At 40.5% G+C, this 5,187-nt stretch overlaps 1 long non-coding RNA gene across 1 annotated transcript; it reads right to left on the bottom strand.

The window, feature by feature from the left end:
• On the bottom strand, nt 1-495 carry LOC129742136 (uncharacterized). The gene is made up of 2 exons (XR_008736529.1): nt 429-495; nt 1-363 (listed from the first exon to the last, which is right to left on the bottom strand). It is a non-coding gene; the product is annotated as an uncharacterized LOC129742136 (long non-coding RNA).
• Between the last annotated feature and the right edge of the window lie 4,692 nt (nt 496-5,187).

The following is a 5,187-nucleotide window of genomic DNA, read 5'->3' as shown; positions in this document are numbered from 1 at the left end:
TTTGATTCACTATTTATTGGCAATCAATTCATATGGCTCACTTATTGACACACAATGTAATTCGGATTACCTCGTAGAAATCAGTAGCAGATTCTCTTTGGGGGATTGTGTGTAGGTGGAAAATTTCGGTTTCCATCTTCACACCTATGCAGCAGCTCCCACACCTAATTCGATGTTTCCTCCGGGTATTTTGATCGACAAAGGAACCATCTTCCGGTACATAAACCATCTTCCGGTGCCCAACCACAGCTGTGACACCCCATAAGACGGCACCAGCGGTTTTCCGGTTGGTTTCACGGTTTTCGGGTTGGTTACACAGTTTTCCGGTGGGATGCACGTCTGCATATTTCCGAAAATGATCTACTGAAAGTTAAAAAAGTATATATATTAACTACAAGATACGGATTTTCAAGACATGAAAAATTTACCTTTTGATAGTAGAAATCGAACGAAAAATTCTATGCTGTTTTTATTTGTTTTTCTTTCTTCTTCTTATTCTTCTTCTTCAAATCAGCTATTTGACATTTGACGTTTTATGGCAATCTGACAGGGTTTTATAGCGAGGTTTTAAAATTGCTTTATAGCGGATTTCAAAACCGCTATATACACGGAAGATAAAATTTTCATTAAATCGGTTTTGATTTTTTAAACAGGTTTTATAATTGTCGTGTAGATATCCTGAAGCTAGTTTTTATAATAGTCCTATCGAAATACTGTTCACGGCTATTAATTCTTGAGCAATTTCGTTATAAAACTTCCAAATTTTCCTATAAAACCAAAAGGAGTTTAAAATGTTGCTTGGGAAGCATCCATGCCAAATTTCAGCGCTCTAGGTCTTAAGATGGCTGAGTCTATAGAGGACAAACAAACGAACAAACAAACATACAGTAATTGCTTTTTAGATAACGCCCTTCCGTAGAAAAGAGGGGTGCTCACTTCGCCCCGGATGCTTGTCTCCTCTACAAAGAATTTGTTGCAATGTATTCGGGTGCACAGCTTATGTATTTTGCAAAAAAATGTTTTCGTCAAATTAACAGACTTAACCAAAGCACAATCTATCGTATCTCACGCACTTCAGCACTCGGAATGAGAGCCACAGTATTCATTCGTAACTCGAGCGTTCAGGACGAGAGCCACAATATTCATTCAGTGAGTTCCACGCTTTTCCTAGATCAGCCAAAGCCAGCTGATTCTATAGTCCCAGACCACCCCCCATCGCTTCCTCGTTAGGAAAACACCGAAAACGGGTGAGATTTGAGCAACACCACCCATCAGCTTATTCCCATCATAAACTCTCTGGCCCCCTCTCGAAAGCTCTCACCTTACCTCGCTCACATCTCACTCCATTTCGGAGAGCTCGGAGAAACGTCCTCCGGCAAGCCGTCTGTAAAGGCGGTAAACATTTTTATCACGTCTGGGCAACCGACGATGGTCGACCGACGACGCAGCCTACATTTAGGCAGTTAGAAGCCGTAGTCCCAGAGCAGACAATTTCGGTTGGCCCGGATTTCTTTTCCTTTCCGGACCCACCGGAAGCCACCAGCCAGAGCAGAGGTGTCGATAAAGCACACCGCATGAAACATGATTGTCAATTCGTTCGTTTTTCAAGTGGAATGAATTGCCCGACCCGGCTGGCTTGTTTGCATTGTGTGTTTAAAGATATTTAAAGGGTGCCTATTTTTGGGGGTTCCATCGAAATGCGCGGTAAAAGATTGGTGCGGTCGGAAAAAGGTTGAGTGTTGATACTGAGGTTTTGAGCAATTGGAAACGAATAAAACTAATATTTGTTTTACAGTTGAAGAGTAAGTAAGGTTTTTATATAATCGGTAGAAATAGGATCCGTTACTCAAGTCTCTTGGAGAATTGATTTCCTGAAAGATTATTCCTCAAGCGGTTTTACCTACTTTTTTTTTAGTTTCATATATACGTGAACTAATAGTTCCAATATGAACAGCGAACCGTGTTGTAATAGCTGTTTTATTAACTTTCTCTTTTCATAGCCTATATTTACGGTCTGCAACTTGACGATATGCAACGGTACGCCAACCGGACCAAAAGCTGCAATAGACAGGATCAAAAACTTTGCTTCGAGTATGTGCAGCAGTTTTTGAATGGTACATGTTAGAAGCATAATTTGAGATTTTTTTTATACAAGCCAACATTCCTGCCATTTCCAGGCCAGGTGGGCTGCAATTCCACCTGGAGTAAAATTCTAGCGAAGGTACCGACTTTGGTGGAAGGTGGTTGTAGGAATTCCCATTCAGATAATCTCCAATACCTCCAACCCATTCTTCAAAGGATCCCCTAGCGGTGGACGCCAAGCCAAGTCAAGATTTTTTTTTCATCTTCCCGACCACCCCCACTGGCAGATGAAAACTTGAACTGATAAGCGCCAAGCTTGCCTCCGGTAGAAATTCAAAAAGGGATGATGATGTGATTTATGTGCTCGGATATGCGCTGTTCCATCTTTCCCATCCATGTCGAGTATGGGGGGATGTTTAGGACCTCGTGTGTGCAAGACTACGTCAGAGATCGAAACGGGACAGTGCGGTTAGAGTGCGGGGAACGAGAGTTATTTGTTCTGGGTGAACGATTTTAATTGCAAAGGCAAGTTGGTATTGATAGTTACTTAGCTGAAATATTTTACTGCATCCAGAGAGTAAACATACCATTTGTGCAATGGATACTTCTGGAATTGTGCGGCCGAGCGTGGCCAGTTCACATGTTATCGGAAGGCTGACTAGAGTTGATTCAAATGATATGGTTGCAACCAAGCCCGTGCGAAGGACCTGTCCATGAGGGGTGGTATCTGGGTCTTCAAAAATTAAATTTATCTATAAATAATAACAATATCAAACATGCACAGTGAACATTCAAATTGATTTTTAAAACTATTATCCTACTAAAAATCATCACATAAACTCGAAATAATAATAAATTTTACTTATACGATTTAAAATAAATAAGAATTGAAATTAATTTGCGGCTTTTATCGGTGAGGATTAAAGAGTTGAAATGAAAGACGGATAGAAGATCAGAAGAAAATTCTAAGGTGGTGAAAAGAGCGAAGAGCATTTGAAATAGAAGCTTGACCACATACTAAATTCTTTGTCCCGCATCAATTGACTGTATTGAAGAAGTAGTACCCAATAGAGGAGGCACTACATTTTTCGATACAGTTAATTATGGATGGTTCGACCGCCATGTGAGTGCACATGTGCCGAACGGACAAAAAACTTAGCATGCAAACTTAGCAATCCAGTTGGAACTTGCGCACAAAACGAAAATAAGAAATCTACCTAGCCATCGATGGAACGATATCGCACAATAGAAGACTTAACAGAGCAACCACATGCTAAATTTTTTGTCCGTTCGGCACATGTGCATCGACGTACATCGAAGGTAAATTCTATTGTTCCGAAGGCATCTCTCCCCGTACTAATTTGTGTTTTTCTTCGTGTTTTATGTGACACCTGATCGAGATTTTGTACACAACTGACTCACCTGGGCAATCGTTTTGTGGATTCACTGGAGTTAATCTGGAAAGCAGCATAAAAGCTTCGAAAAATCGATATCAGATTCTTTACGCCACTGAAATTTTACACATCTGGAATGGCTGCCGCAGGTATTTGTTTTGAGTGCAAACTTGATTTGGTGAAAGAAGAAGATATCATCTGAAAAGGTTTTTGTCGTTCTGCATTCCATCTGAAGTGTGCCAACCTGAGCACAGCCACCCGTGATCTGGTTGCTAATAGCCATCAATTGTTCTGGATGTGTCCTTCTTGCACTAAAATGATTGCAAATGCCACTTTCCGACAAGTGATTGCATCTACTAATGATGTTCTTCAGACCGTGTGTGAGAAGCAAAACAAAACTCTGCTTGGTTTGCAAAAGGCGATTGATCAAAACACTACGAGGATCAATGATATCTTAGCTCGCCACTCATTCAAGCAGGGGGAAAAAACTGGACACACTCCACTTAACGCCACTCCACGCAGATTAATTACACCAATGTCAAAGAAAAGAAAAGTACCACCGACCGAAAAACGATTTGCCAAAATGCCTAAGCTACAACTAACTGGCTGCAAAAATGTTGATGCTGATTTGCCAGTCACTATCGCAACTCAAACTAGGATGCCTCCAGCTGAGAATACATTCTGGTTATATCTCTCTGGTTTCGAGCCAAGTTCAACTAAGGAGCAAGTAGCCGAGCTGGTGAAGATGAATCTTCAGACCGATACCGTAGATGTTACAAAGTTAGTTCCCAAAGGTAGAAATCTTGTCGAACTTTCATTTGTTTCGTTCAAGGTTGGTCTTGATATGCAGTTGAGGGATGCCGCTCTCGTTAGCTCATCTTGGCAGAAGGGGATTTCTTTCAGAGAATTTGATTTCGATCGTAAAAAGGAAGCTCCGTTTTCGTTTCAGTTTCAGCCTAAGTAACGATCTGCTGGAACAATGCCGAACAGATGCCCCGTTTGAATATGTTACCCCGCCTACCACAACACCCGCCCAGCCCAATTTGAATCGTCCCGTCAACATCTACTACCAGAACGTTCGTGGTTTGAGATCAAAAACCAATAGGCTGTTTCTCTCCCTGGCTTGCTGTGAGTATGATATAATTGTTTCTACCGAAACTTGGCTGAATGATAAAATCTCGAATTCTGAACTGTCGGATAGCTACGTTTTGTATAGATGCGATCGTAATGCTCTAACAAGTCAATATGAACGTGGAGGGGGAGTTTTAATCGCAGTTAAGCACCAATTAACTACACAGAAAAAAAATCTGAATCCTTAAAAGCACTGAAATTGAAAACCCTTAATATTACATGACATAGAACGCGATTTCATACTGTAAATTTCCGTCACTTATGATGCTTCTTTTTATTTACATCATATGTGATGTAATTTTAAATATTGTTTCGTAGTGCGATCACAGAAAATTACATGTCACAGAAAATTGCAAAAACTGAATCCTTAACAACTCTGAAGATTGAAGAATTGAATCTTACATGACACGGAACACGATTTTCTATTGTAAATTAGATATGATTGAATCCTTGACAGCACTTAAAATGAAAAAAAAAAAAACAAACACTAAAGCAAGTCGTAAGTTTTTTGACCTGTCGGGTGTTTGCGCTGCCGTGTTGTTTGATTGTGCGTTCATTGTGGAATGGTAAGTTTTTAGAA

This window comes from Uranotaenia lowii, chromosome 1 (assembly GCF_029784155.1).
Source record: "Uranotaenia lowii strain MFRU-FL chromosome 1, ASM2978415v1, whole genome shotgun sequence".
Lineage (NCBI taxonomy): Eukaryota > Metazoa > Arthropoda > Insecta > Diptera > Culicidae > Uranotaenia > Uranotaenia lowii.
The sequence above is the reverse complement of the archived record's forward strand: the minus strand, read 5'-3'. Positions and strand labels throughout refer to the sequence as shown.